The sequence below is a fragment of the Ptychodera flava genome, chromosome 1 (assembly GCF_041260155.1).
Source record: "Ptychodera flava strain L36383 chromosome 1, AS_Pfla_20210202, whole genome shotgun sequence".
Classification (NCBI taxonomy): domain Eukaryota; kingdom Metazoa; phylum Hemichordata; class Enteropneusta; family Ptychoderidae; genus Ptychodera; species Ptychodera flava.
Genome location: NC_091928.1, coordinates 45,889,769 through 45,905,675, shown reverse-complemented (window position 1 = coordinate 45,905,675; position 15,907 = coordinate 45,889,769). Strand labels below are relative to the sequence as shown.

The 15,907-nt window shown below is 38.8% G+C and overlaps 1 protein-coding gene across 1 annotated transcript in view; it reads right to left on the bottom strand.

The window, feature by feature from the left end:
- Window positions 1–1,166, bottom strand: part of LOC139139073 (netrin receptor UNC5B-like) — a 40,457-nt gene extending 39,291 nt beyond the window's left edge. Inside the window, exon 1 of the mRNA XM_070707810.1 lies at window positions 899–1,166. The gene's annotated coding sequence lies outside the window, so the exon portion shown is untranslated. The remainder of the gene's footprint in view (window positions 1–898) is intronic.
- Window positions 1,167–15,907: the final 14,741 nt, after the last annotated feature.

Genomic DNA, 15,907 nt, shown 5'->3' with positions numbered 1-15,907 from the left:
AAAAATATGTCTTATTATTATTAAAGTTATGCGCCCAAAGGGCGCGCGGAAAAATGCAACTCAATGATGAAATTTGTGGCTGGCACAGTGTATTTTATGCAAGTATGAGCCCTTGTCGAAATTGAAAAACACACTGACCCCCCTATTGGGCATTTCGAAAACATTGTGACCTCCCTATCACCAAAGTCAAAAACAGGTTGAACCCCCCCCCCCCAAAGAATCAACTCCCCCCCCCGGCCGAGGAAACTGACCTGTCCCTTATCATTAGCACAAACATGCTTGCTATGGACTATGGACACAATGTATTGTCTACTAGAACGAAGGAAAGAAAGAGTATGCATATTAGACCTTGCCCTCTGATACACATAATTTTATAATTAATGCAACAATATTTATTTTAAATTCAGTAATGTGATACGTGTAGTCTAACAGTTCGGATATGTCTAAACGGCAATTAGCTGAGTGAAATGATGGATGCACACTTTTTATATCATTAAACTAGATAAGCCATTGTGTTCCGTACGCCTGGAAAGCATACAGATGCTGACATAATATTGATAATTGATGCAAAGATTGTTATTAAGAAGCAAAGTATGTGAAATCTGGGGTTTAGGTAGTCCACCTAAAACCCCTGACGCGAGGTTTTTCTACAGTGTAGGCAAGGTGGGATGGAAGTTGTCTATGGTCGACCATTTTTAGACATCTATGATCAGATCAATAAGTCGAACAACATGAGCAACTGCTCGTTTGCAACAATATTGGTGAAAAAAGGGTCAAAAGATAGCGATAATGTCCCTTTAACCTAAATGTGCATGCACATTATTGCCTCTCATGATGTAAGACCCAGTAATCTAAAATATGTATAAAATGAAAGCCAAATACGTAATTCGTCACTTACCTCGTCACAGTATATATTCAACACACAAATGTAGGCAGAGCGTGACCAGGGAGAGGCGAGAGACACCTTCCACCATTCGCGATATGAGACTGGACGTCCCAACTCCAATATCTCGGTAATCTGGCCACTCTCGAATCACGGAACTTGACAGTGTTTGTTAAGCTAATCTCAAAACTTCATAATAATCACACCTAGACGTCGCTTAAATCGTGTTTTCAAAGGATCTGGACATATACATGCACTACAGGCTTCACAGCTAAGCTCCAAGAATTTGTACCGCCGAGGCGTAAATAGGCTGTGAAACTTACAAGATTTAACGTTTATATTTGTACAGGTAATATCACTCTGATAATATCCAAGTCCTTATAATAAAGAAAAAAACATCTTTCTTCTGAGCAACCAAAGTTAAGATTCGTTTCTTGTAAGACAATGGGTGACGGGAAGGTAACGGCGGAAACATGCAGGGAATAAATTTTAACTGTGTGAAATCACACAGAGCCATGTTGTTTCTTAAGTCATGACGATGGAATGCGGGATTTACCGTGAGGGTTTTCCCCGATGACGCGGCCGAACAGGAAAGCATCATAAGGGGAGAACCATTCGATTTTGGGAGGGCTAGAGGATTTTGGGGGGGATTGTTGGCAGGTGAAGAAGAAGAAAAAAATTGATCCAGTAATGTTTTTAGAATAAAAATTGATCATAGCAGACCGACCAAAGGAAAAACACTTTGTCACAGAATTTGGCAAGTCTCTCGACCCATGCTTAGGGATTTTTATGTGAAAAAGTGACCCATCCGGGCAGCACTTACCCGTACACCATTTCTATCGGAGTACCCCCCCCCCCCCCGTGAGCTACACACAAAGTCTCAGTTCAGTGCGCCCAAAGGACAGATTTTCGACTGTCAAATTTATAATATTTTGCCGGTTACAGGTATGCTACACAGCGTGGACTCGTTTTACTTTTTTCTTAGTTCATCAACAGCATATCTTTCAAATGATGAGTTGACCGTTATATAGAGATATCATCATAGGGAATTCAGTAGTCATGAATGATAATGAATAAATATGAAAATTATTATTATTGTTGTTATTATTATTATTATTATTATTGTTATTGTTATTATTATTATTAAGAAATATGGAACATATGAAAATTATTAAAGAAATATGAAAAATATGAAAATTGTTGTTGTTGTTGTTTGTTGTTCTTGTCATCATTATCATCATTATTAAGCACCATTGGCAATGTTGAATTCCTACCAAAGTTCGCCAGCCTAGCGAAAAGTACTCCGAGGGTATGTGAATGGAGTACTTAATTTTCGCTTGGGCTGGCGAACTTTTGTGTTTACGATCATTACAGCTAGCGTACATTGTTAAAATTCGTATACTTGAAGGGCATTACTCTCCACGGGTTACACCACGGTCCCTCCACCGTGGTTAGGGACTGGTCAGTTTCTTCGGCCCGGGGGGGGGCGGTGGATTCATGGGGGGGTCACCCTGTTTTTGACTTTGGTAGTAGGGGGGTCACCATGTTTTGAAATGCCCAATAGGGGGGGGGGGTCAGTGCGTTTTCGAATTTCGACACAGGCTAATCATTGCCTAAAATGCATCGTGTCAGCCACAAATTTCATCCAGTTGCATTTTTCGGCGCGCCCTTCGGGTGCGTAACTTTAATAATCAGACATATTTTTCAGCACGCCCGACTTTAACATATCAGGCATACATATATCAGAGATATATGTATGTTCAGCGTGCTCTTCGCGAGCATTACTTTAATATATCAGAAATTTTTCAGCACACCCTTCCTGTGCATGACTTAAATATATAAGCCTGAGATATATATCAGAGATATCAGGATGTTTCATATTTTTCTCCGCGCCCTTCGGGCGCCATACATTAATAAATCAGAGATATATGCTAAGTGAAAGTGTACTACTATGAAATTTGCATTCATATGAAAAGCATGACAAATTCCTGATATTTTCTGTTCTCTCTATGAAAATTCAGTATGAGAAAGCAACATGCACAATTATCAATGTTACAAGAAAAGGTCATCTCAGACTCTGCACACATCAGATTTGGCGAAAATGCCTCTCTATGGTTCCTCAGGAGATTTAATTGGATATCTGCGAAGTCTTAACACCCATCAAAGTTTTTGATTTACTGCTTTTTCCTGTTTGATATTAATGATTGACATCCATTTCTGTACAACAGTTCAGGACATGTGGTTAAGCATAGAAAGTGTGAAATACATTCACAGCTCATTCAAAATGTACTGTATTCAAACTTTAAGATTGACACTTTGAAATTCCTATCTTACAACTGACATGCCAACAATTTCATTAAAACACAGAATGACTGTTAAAATAGGAATGTATAGGAATGTATGTAAAATTTATATATATATATATATATATATATATATATATATATATATATATATATATATATATATATATATATATATATATTCAATTCAATTCAATTCAATAGAACTTTATTTATCCCAAACACGGGCAATTAAAAAGCGTGGCTCAAATTAATACAACATCAAAAATATATAATACAAATTTACAGAATGGTAGCACTAAGGACTATACAAAAAACAGTTTAGGAATCATTTAAAAGCCGCACAGCGGTTGGAATGAATGACAACTTGCGCCGGTTTGACCTGCAAGCCGGGTATCTAAAACGCCGACCAGAGGGAAGTGTGTCGAACTCTGCTGATAAATGTGATCACTAGACAAAAGAATTGAGCGGGCTTTCCTGAGTACTTGCTGATTATAAAACGTAGAAAGACTTCTCTGGGGTATACCAATTAGTTTTGAGCTAAGTGTAACAATTCTATCAAGTGAAGTTTTGTTTTTAACAGACAGATTTTGATACCAACAAATGAATGAAAATGAGATAACGCTTTCAATGTAAGATTTATAAAAAAGAGATAAAATTTGTCTATCAACCATGAATGAACGCAGTTTCCTTAAAAAGTACAATCTTTGCTGCCCCTTCTTCAGTATAGCATCGGTGTTATGAACCCATTTCAATTGTTGTCAAATATTGAACCAAGGTATGTATACTTCGAAACAATCTCGACTTCTTGATCGTGAACAATGGACGTAGGAGGGTTGCGTTCTTGCCTCCTAAAATCAATTATCATTTCCTTAGTTTCTTAACATTTAAGTTTAGATACGAATTATCACACCACTCAACAAACTCACTAAGAGCGGGACCATGATGACATTCTGATCCCTGTAGAAGTGTAAGCAGAGCACTATCGTCAGCAAACTTAACAAGATGGCTACCTTCATGTGTACTTCTACAATCGTCAGTATAAAGGATGTACAACAGAGGAGACAGAACGCAACCCTGAGGAGAACCTGTATTTGTTTGAATGATACTTGACAAAATACCATTGACAAACACCATTTGTGATCTATTTGTCAATAATCCAAAGTACAAGTTGATTGCTAAAATTAAATTTTAAGAGTTTTTCTGCAAGGATGTGGGGTTGGATTGTGTTGAAAGCACTGGAGAAATCTGCGAAAAGGATTCTTGCATGAGCACCTGTTTTTTCTAAGTGTTTGTACAGTGTATTGAGAATGAAAAGCTTAGCATCTTCAACACCTTTTCCCGGTCGATATGCAAATTGTAGGGGGTCTAGTTTGTTGCCAACCTTTGTCAGAATAATGGACTTAATTATTTTCTCAAATGTTTTCATTACCAGGGAAGTAAGAGCAACAGGTCGAAAATCATTGGGTTCTTTAGGGCTAGCTTTCTTTGGGACTGGTACTACTATAGAATTTTTCCATATGGCAGGAATACTAACTGTATCAAGAGAAACTTGGAAAAGGTGTTGTAAGATAACACTAAGCTGATCAGCACAGAACTTCAGGGTGCGACCACAAATACAATCAGGACCTGGACTTTTGTTCACATTTAATGATTTTAAAGTTTTAGCTACTTTCTCTGTCTCAATAGACATCCCTAACTCAGGAGATAATGACTGTTTTAGATTTGAGATTTGAGATGAAAAATCCTCTGTTTCAAAACGAGTGAAGAATGTGTTCATATATATATATATATTATATATATATATATATATATATATTTATATATATATATATATATATATATATATATATATATATATATATTGGCTTGATAAAGATATGCAAGTCATATCGAAACGTTGCCAATCAGCCTAAAATTTTACTTGGGATTGGAGGTGAGATCGACTTGGAACAAAACACCAGTTCAGCAAGTCACTAGAGTTATATATATATAAATATATATATATATATATATATATATATATATATATATATATATATATATATATATATATATATATATATATATATATATATATATATATGTATTACAGTATTATATTATTACATATTACAGTTGTCGCGTGCGGGGGGGTCACCCTGTTTTCAAAATTTGGAATAGGGGGGTCACCCTGTTTTCAAAATTTGGAATAGGGGGGTCAGCCACTTTTTGACGTCGGCAAAAAATAATCCACCGGCCCCCCCCCAGGCCGAAGAAACTGACCAGTCCCTTACACCTATTGGTCTGTGTACTTATCTAATGCGTAACTTGTGAACCTTTGTTTTCCAATGAATCCTTTGGAGAAGTTTAATCTCCCCTGGAACATGTTTCTTTAGTCAAATATTCTTCGTGAATTTGCGTTTCTGCATGGCTTCACTGTTTGATCATCCGTGTAAGTCAAAAGTTCCTAGCTTCACAAAGCATGCATTTATTGATGCTTTCCTGTTAACTTTTAGTAAATATTTACCCAAAAATTAATCTGCATTGTATCACATATGTCCTTTCAAACTGTGCTCGTATCGTTGTTGTTGTTGTTGTTGTTGTTGTTGTTGTTGTTCTCGTTACCTGATGGGAATAGCAAAGAACAAGCTATTGAGGGGAAACATTGCCACCTGAACATTTGAGATCAGATCGATTACAATGCATCTTCGACTAATACGTTTTATTCGAATACTCTCTGTCAACGATACATTGTTTGCTTCAGCAACAGAGGTGTTTCCTGATATGGCATTGCTCCTGTATATCAAATGCCCATGAGCTGCAATTCTGGGACATTTCTCCCCACTCTCAAGGTACCTCCAATTTCCTCAGATATTCATTGCAATCTGCAAATTGAACAATATAGTCATTAACTATGCCTCAACAACGTTTGCTTGTGGCAGAATAGGCAAGAAATTGAACAGATTTTTGTTCATTTTAATTCCCGCCATTTTCAAAATCTTGCCATGTTATGTGAAAAACGGAGAATTTTTTTGTCAAAGTGGAGTGAATCCCTTTCCCGTCCTTTCAGTGGGTTGCACCATGTTGTATTTGTAAAGATTCAAATGTGTACATGCACCATTACGCTGTTTTAGTGCGTCACCCGTTTATTATTTGTCTTACTGAAACCTCCCCATGCAGTTCCACTCAGTGGATAATTATACTTGAGTAAACATCTTTGAGTAAGAACATTTCTATGAACTAATTATACTCTAAATATAAAGTCATATGGAAATAATGCCAAAAGTTGCAGCTCATGTGCCTTTAATGTTATGATTAACTTAATGTTCCTTTTCTGTATTAGACAGTCTTACCTAAAAGATGCAATAAAAGAGGACTTATCGTAAAACTTTCAGGCGTCGCCAACGGAGCGGTCTGTGCAAAAAGGTACTATGATTCTTGCGCAGATTTTCAGCGGGCGGGCATATTTTGAAAACAAATCAGCGGGGGGGGGGGGGGGAGAGAAAAATCAACGTTTACTGTGGATGGGAAGAAATTTAAGTTTTTACTTTGGGCAGTGAAAAAAAATTATGGCAGTGGGTACAGGAATATAGGCAGAGGGATGGGAATTCCGTGGTTGATAGAACTCCAGGGAAGATTTTATATGTGCTAAACTTCGAGGGGAGAAAATGTCTAAAATATGAAATGACAAGTTCGGTAGCTTTAGGCCTACACTGAACACGATTGTATACATCCATGCACGGGACGAACCCACACTGCATGGGTGATAGAGAGACAAATAGTTGCATAAATGAAATGTACAAGTGGGAATACGTACACCCCCCCCCCCCCTATAGTGGGCAATTGTGAACTTTCAGTAGTGGGGAGAGGGCAGACGGGAGCTTGAACTGTTGTGGGGAGTGGGGAGCTGGCAGACCATGGAGACTGATGGTCAGTGGGCATCACAATTCAGTGGGAGGGAATGTTTTCGGAGATGCTAGTAGGAATTTTTAACTGCTCTTCTTTCCCCTCAAAATTTTAATGTCAAGGTCAAAAATATGTAAAATCAGTATATCAGCCTAAGAAACATATTTGTGATGACTTGTAAACTGACAGAATTTAAAAGTTCGCTGCACCCGAATCATTTAAAGAGACAGCAGCTGTAACATTTAACCTGTTCACCCCCCATTCCCTGTAAACAGGTCCACAAATGCCATTGATAACAATGGGTTTGGGCCAAACCATGCATGGTGAAAGGGTTAAAAAGTATTTTTGTTGTGTTGGTTGCGCAAATGAAGAGCAAACGCAGGTTATAGGCCTAGCATGCAACAATAGATATAAAAGCTAGTGTCCCTTTCAGATGTCACCAATGAAAATAAACATATCGTACGGGCTATGTTCGACAGGGTAAATACATTGGCAATTCGGCATGGCTTGTGAGTAAAATATTCTTAAAATATACAACTGTTCCAAAGAACAGGGTGTCATCTGCTGTAAACATCTTTAAAATCCCAGAGAAAACTAAAAGCGAAATATACTAAAAAGGTTAATAAATGTTACTGAAAAGTCACCACAATTTTAGTCTAATAATGCTGGCTTAATAAATGTTTGGATATGTAATAGAGGGGGATTTGATCATTTTTTTTTATCATAGACAGGGATGGGATCTAAAACGGATCAAGATTTTAATTGATATTTCTCCAGCCGCCTACCTAGTGCAGCCTTGGTGCGGTCGTGGTCAAATACGTGAGATTCCTGAATGCCCGGGGCATCGATCGCTGATTGTGTTCGTTGGGCACAATGGAAGTTTCTTTTCTTGTGTTAAAACTTATTACAGTACAGTATGGCTAAATAGGGTTGTTTGGGGAGACCACAGGTCAACTGAAGACCAACGTTCGCATGCATATTGGACTCCAAGCCCTGATTTACAGGAGTGTCGTACAAAATACACCGTATTGTATGGTTCGACTCCCTTCAGTGGCTGTAGGGTAAAAAGGCGCTGTTATAGTGATGGCAGTGTAACAGCTGCCATCATGTTACTGACCACGTCACTCGTTGTGTCGACTGTAAAGGTTGGCGATGAATAATAGTCGATTAATAGCTCTTTTATTGATAATCTGGACACTTTCAAACATATGTCCACATGCAGTCAAATCAAGTCATTCAGTTTCCAGAAAAGCCAACAAAAGTACATGCATTCCCGGACAGACCTCAGTCCATATTTATCTGACGGTTGTTTCGCGTTCTTTAACTTTAATATTACGAGAAATCACAACAGCGTATAAAAACGCCAGAAATGTTACCGGGCTTCAAAATCATTTTATCAATGTAACCCTTACCTTGCAAAAACACTGCATAATTTCAACTCGACATTGCAGACATTTCAAATTGCCAAAAGTTTTTGCGATTTGATAAATTAATTTTGATGAAGAATTTCCTTCGCTGTTCCCCACTCTGACAGCTTTGGCATACCAAGGGAGACCCTGTTACATGACTGGGAAAACCTGCTAATAGAATAATCTGTTTAGATGTGTCAAACTTATGATTCATACGCCACAATGAAATACAGTTAACAATGCAGTATTTGTTGTGACTGGCCGACCAATATTATTGACAGACATAAGCTATAGCCCCTTGAGAAGCACCAGAAAATTTGTTCAGCAGATCTTTTAGCGCTATTTACCATCAGCTAAGGCCAATTAAAAATATTTCTCCGGGTACCTGACCGACCCTAGACATTTTGTTTCACATTTTCAAAATAAAATCGAGTAAATTCTCCGAATTTTACAGTATTTTATTGGTCTCCATGAACAAGAAAAATAAGAAAAAAATTCTTCCGTCTTACCCAGCCTAATTTTCGGAGGTTACCAGGACACACTGTCATGTTTTTTTTTTCACTTGGCTTAAAGTAATCGGCGGGACAGTACCAGGTATACCTTAAGAATAGTAGGCGAAATCATAATATTTGCTGGTAACATGCCTGGGGTCGTGTAAAGACGCAAATGAGCTTAGCGAATGGAACTCATTAAGTGTCATTTAACTCGGTCCCAATCCCTACAAAGAAAGTCTGGAAATGCCAAACCCCAACAGTGAAATTATGATTCTAACTTCTCCTAAAATACTTCCGACAGGGTCAAAAACATTTTATAACCTAAACGGTGACTTACTATCACGCACTGTTTCCACATTCCCCGGGTGTAAGCTGGGAATACAGTTTGTGCGAATTTTTATACGACACTCGAAATAGAGCTGAACCCCCTCCTTAAACCATGCAATGGTTTCGTTTCACTCCCGTCCTTTACTCATCCAAGGCGCCCTATAGGGTACATGTCTTTCAAGATCAAAGACAAAAACATGGTACCTAGATACCTGACCGTTGTACGTTTGACAGAACTTTCCAATATTGAGCCCAATGTAAGCCGTATTAAAATCAAACGTCCCCTGTAAGCTTGGGACGTTTAAATTTGATTTTAAACCGCTTATATTGGGCTCAAAATTCGAAAGTTCTGCCAAACGTACAACGGTCAGATATCTAGAGGCAACGCGCTTTTTTATAGCAAGAAAATACAACTGTCATATCAACGACAAGTCTTAACTGCGTGGCGGAAAGCTTTTCAAAATATGGCGAGGAATATTTTTTTAAAAGGCATTGACAAATGCCACGTTACATTACGCCTACCAATTATTGTAGCTCGTTTGCATAGACGGATGCCTAGCTCCTACTGCTGTCTAGATCTGTTATCTAAACTAAATATACTTCTTTTGACCAATACAACCCGCTGCTGACGCACTTCAAAACCCAATATCATCTTTGCTGCCACATTTCGCGGTTCTTGATATGTCGATGAGAAATACACAAAGAATAAGTGAGATAATGTATAACACGATTGGAACTAATTTGGGATAATTGGATCTTTATATTTTTCAAATTTCTCAAAAGTGTTAGGTACCTTATAGCTGAATGCTGCAATATTACAAATTACTCATAAAAACAAGTATGTAATTTAAAAGAACAGCAGACGAGATTACATTTGTAGATTAAATCGACATCACTTCACCATCCAATTATCCCAAATTAGTTCCAATCGCGTTGTATACAGTTTTCGTTGTTCTGTCAGAAATATGATCAGAATTTTCTTAGACAACTGCTTGATGGTAAAACTAATAGTTGGCCGAAAAGAATGTCGACATTTTACGCTTGCATTGATTTCTTCCTTTGTTGCCTGTGAAAATTATTCTAATAAGTGTCTGATGTAACTTTTCTATGGTCAGTACTATATACAACGAACTCAATTGTCCCAAAATAGTTCCTATAACGTTCGAATTAAAAGTTTCAGTTAGAAAAAGAAAGACCTGTCGCGATCATAAAATATATTTGTCGTCATACATAGTTAAGAGTTCTGTGATGGTGAAAAAGGGAAATTAATCGCCATGTTTAGGCTAAATTTTCTTTATTGTAGAATGACCCCTTAGCTTAGTGTAAGGCATGTAGATCAGCTTTAACCCTTAAACGATAACTTACCGACATCAAAATTTTGAGTGGGAGTACAAATTAGGAAAGACTCAGTGACATAGCAAGTGCCGAGATGCTTTACACCTAAGCAATGCAGCGAATGTTTAATTAATTGGACCCTGCGATGTAGAAGACTTTGTGATCTGCAATTCAAAGTTTAGGTTTTATATAATCCTTAAAGGAGTACGTTTGAATACATTTTACTGCATAATTTACTATCATTTCTTCACTAGGGTACTGCCTTACTTGAGCTCAAAATTGATTGAGAATTTTCTGAATACATACACAACACATACACATAGATACATAGCCGTGCATACAGATACTAGATAGAAAGACATACATACATACATACATACATACATACATACATACATACATACATACATACATACATACATACATACATACATACATACATACATACATACATACATACATACATACATACATACATACATACATACATACATTATGTGCTCTTTGAACAAGTTTACAGAGGCCAAGTAGCTCTGTATCAACACGGGACACGCGTACCTTTGGTCTTTCAACTTTAACCGGTCCGGCCCAGAAATTGATGACAAAAGTAAGACATTAGGCGATGCGTTAAATATTAAAATTATTTTATTTCCAACATTTTCAGGCTTTTTGTGTACACAAATCTTCACCAAACTGAAAACATTATCGATATCATATTACTGCTTTCTCATGAAGATTATCTGTCAACCTTACCAATCTGTCCTGAATCGTTTACACTGTAGACAAATAAATCAATGAAAAAACCTTTTAATGCATTACAAATGTGCAGTGAATTAACATTCTCGTAAGTAGATTGCGGCTCACAGGTAAACACATATATAATCATGTGTAAATCTGTTGCTGAAAACAAATCTATGCATCTCTGAAGCGGCAAAAAGTGATCCTTTTATCTAATAAATGACCAGAAAAATTGGTTTATCCCTTAACCCCATACGCGCCATTGCGAACTTATTTACAAGTTTCTTCAACTCTCCTAAAGGTATACAGGCATCTGTAATCTAAATATGCCCATATATGGTCAAATGGGCGTTCCTTGGTATACAAAATGCCCGTGTGAGGGCGCTGTTTTTAAAAAGCGGCCACCCGCTTAAAATCTGTGATTGGTCAGATTTTCTCTTTCCATGGTAACTGTAGCAAAATTGGAACAGATGACAGTATAGTTTTAAGTTCAGCCTGTGAAGACCAATGAAGTTCTCTGTCGCTTCGGTTTGTGTTTTGAAATGATGTGGTCACGATTGTAAAATATGTTTAGAAACTAAACATTGACTTTTAAATATTTGTTTCACTACATTTGCAAAACAATGACGATGATAGGGTTAATACGATCGCATGGTCGAGTTTGATGATTTAAATTTGCATATCTGCCAGACCGTATTGTCAGTATAAAAATATGAAATAGATGAATTTTCTTTCTTAATTTTATACTTTGCAATCGTAAAATGTATGCATCTTTCGATTCCGTGTCTAGGCAAAAGAAGAAATTTTACCTTGTTTAAAACAAGGACATTACTAATGGAATTTCCACGTGTCTAACATTTCTTGCAGTACCCTATGCAAACGATCTGTAACAATATAAAGCGAATCAAATTGACTGCATGTGTAGTTGTGGGTGAATTAATTAAAGTGATTTCATATAAACTTTTTGTCGGAAATCTATGTGTGAGTTATCACTTTGAAGAAATGGTGGCAAAGCGATAATTACGATGTCTACGTCTTTCTCCTCACGTAAAGAAGATCTCTATATTTCGAACACCATTACCTGACGACGTTCTGGGTAATTTTTCAAAATTTGTAATAATTACTCCCCTGTGTTTCGCAAAAACAGTCATTTAAATACCATTTAGACTTTCGATACAAAACGCGGAAGATAAGTCGGTAATTTCCGAACAGGATCTCCAGCGAGCAGTTTCATTCTAGTGGCTGTATATTTTTACCCAACATACTGTGTGAAGATGGCAACGATGATATATTACACAGTTCACGTTCCTAACCGCAGACAACACTTGGTTTAATATCCCTGCAATACTAATGGTTTCGCCCCAGATATTTCTGTTCTCACTGTCAGCTGTCGCCATACCACAGTGGATTTCGTTATGAATATGAATATCAATCAATACAGTCAACGTGTCATACTATAAACACACGATTGGAACTAATTTGGGAGAATATTTTATTGTAGGCTAGTCATGTTGGTTTAATCAGTAAATTTGAGCTCATCAACTTTTCTTTCTTTGCTATACACTACTTCTCACGGGTAATTTGTAATAGTGCAACTTTCAGCTATAGGGCACCTAACACGTTTGATAAATTTGAGCAATTAAAAAATCCCATTCTCCCAAATTTGATCCCATCGTGTTTATAGTGAATTCGGCAGCACAAGGAGGACATTTTCACCAAGGCACTCTTCTATCTGCCGAGCGAACTCACTGAGGAACATCAGAAATAACAATTACTCTATAAGAAATTAAAACCGACAGCGCTGACAGAGGAGGAAAGCCCTTACATGCGAGTTGTTTGCAAATAACACCGGCATGGAGAAGCCATCCACATGCGACAGAGGACAAGTGTACGAAACACGTGATCAAACCCCAAATGAGCTGAAAAGTCAATCATTTTAAAATCCCATTTTTTTCAATTTTCTTTGAAATTTTATAAGCATCGCATGATGACTGACAACTGTAATCACACCGTACTGTCATCATGACAGAATAAAATATCTCATTTCAAGAAACTTGAAAAAAGTGGTCACAATTTTCAAAAATTTACGAATTCGAACTTAGAGAGATGCTATTTTGAGAGTATTGTGACTCCGATAGTACCGACAGATATGAAAGTTCGGACTCGTAAGGCACTGCTGGCTTCTTCGTTGCAGGGTTATGCGACTTTCTCCATTTCTTGACGTTTCAGTTCAGTCTCCATCTCTTCCTCTAGTTCTTTCAGCTCTTTTTCAAGTTCTGGGTTTTGTATACTGCTCTCCGCTTCGCTTTCCCCCTCCCCCTCGCTCTCCTCCTCTTCATCAAAAGTCTTGCTGGGCTCTTCGGGGATTTCTTGCTCTTGCAGGGGTGCGAGTTCCTTCTCCTCTTGGTCGATTTGTTCCAGCGCTTTAAGTTTGTCGAGTATCTCGCCCGTTGGCGCGCCTTGTCCTTCTTCTGCCCCGGGTAACAGTTGCTCTCCAGCCTGGGCTTCTGCGTCGGCCAGCTGTTCCATTGACTGCTTCTGACCCCAGGTGAGATCCTGCTTGAAGTAATCTTGCAATGTGCGATCGAAGGGCTCGAAGAATTCATACAAACGCTGTTTGACTTCGTCATCGACCTTTGGCCTGGGGGCAAAGTTAGAGGTAGATCTGGGACAGACGTTTTGTGGGTAGGCCAGACAGAAAGCATCAATCCTTTCGTTGAAGGCGAAGTGAGACTCCTGGTAAAAGTTCGGGAGGCCAAGGAAATCTTCAAGTCGGCGGAATTCGTTGTAGGTTCTATGTTTAAGATTTTTACCGTCTACCACATAGATTTGAGATGTTGGGAAGTAGCGCATCCAACTTAGGAGGTGCTTGAAGTAGATACTGTTATCAATTAACATATTGAGGTGGGCTACATTTGTCTGCTTGTCCTCAAAAACGGATTTTTCAAATGTTTTCTTGATGTGATTTTGGATTTCGTCGATGCCCTGCGCCTTCGAACTCCATCGGGCGTACTCGGCGACCGCCCTTCTGACGGGATCGCACACGACGGCGATTAGCTTGGTGTCGGGAGATATGCCGAAACGGACCTGTCTGGGCGCGTCTTCGGGAAATACGAAGTAGTTCGGGAGTTTATCGAGGGTGATTTGCGCGTCGTTGGTGTATGGCATCTGTTTAGCGTACCATTCGAATCCCTTTTCGTAGATATCGGAATAGTCAATAGGAACATCGTTACGCACCTCAACCGACGGATGGAATCGGAGGTAGCGGACAATCCGGTCACTGCCACATTGCTTCATCCCGATGATGAGCGCGTGCGGCAACTGCTGCTGGCATCCCCTCTTTTCCAGGTCCTTGGGGTTCCTCAAAGACCTCTGAGTGAAATCGTCCCGCCGCTTCGCCTGGTAGCACGAATTCCCGAACTTGGCGTGCAGGTAGTCGTTCAACTCGTGCTTGGCCGCTTCCGGAATCTCCTCAAAATTTCGCTTCGGCAAGGGCGGGACGTTCGGGAAGAAAATGTCCCTGGGCGAGGATAAATTTTTCGGCACCGCTGCGAAGAGGAAAGTGATGAGGAGCCATGCTCCCACGATCAAGGCGACCAACGAGACGCACTTGAGATAGCGACGGGAGACGATGGTCAGCACGCTCGCCATGCTGGTTACGGAATGACAGCACGACAGGGGAAAACCTCTCCTGTCCTAACAGACTGCGGAGCCACACTCACTCGCGCAGCAAGCCACGTCATGGGAGGCTAAATAACGCACCAAGCTTCATCACAGCTGTCAGTGCCCCATTCAAATCGCGACTCATAACCGGCTTAAAAAGCTCAACTATTCTTCTACGTTGAAAAATCATCGCCAGACTGCCACATGCGGGAACAATTGAATAAATCTGTGCACACAAATCGCCGATTTTTCAATAGTGGACGTGTACATCCAAGCCTTTGAAATAAACAAAAACTGTCAGTTTTTATGTTCTTTGATGCACAGCACCTTCCATAAGTCTATTCATTGAGCTTTTTTCTCCTCCAGTTCCCAAATTTGCAAGTCTCTCCTTTTGCAAATATAACATTTTGCAAAATAGAAGTATTCCATACACGTATCATTTTTCAAAAATAAAATCATGAATATGCAAAGTAAACTGTCTAATGTGTTTGAAATAATTCAAAATCAGTGACGATAATACTCCCAGCTGTCGAGTCACTCATTTATCAAAAGTCTATTTAAATGCTCGGTTTACTGAAAACGGATCTTGTGCTCATCAAAATTCTACTTAAATGCTCGATTTTCTGAAAACGGATTCTGGGCTTACCCTTACAATGACCATGGCGTGAAACACTGGCAATAAACCTGTACAATGTAAGCAGTGCCATGACAACCAATGACTAGGAACTATAGCCATTTGATGTCGTTTTATCTCGATGTAAAATAACGGTGTATTTGGCAGACACGATGGGCCGGCTGGCGCCCCAAAACAAAACAAAACAAAACAAAGGTAAACAAACATAGTTGACTGAGAATCTTTGCTTGCCA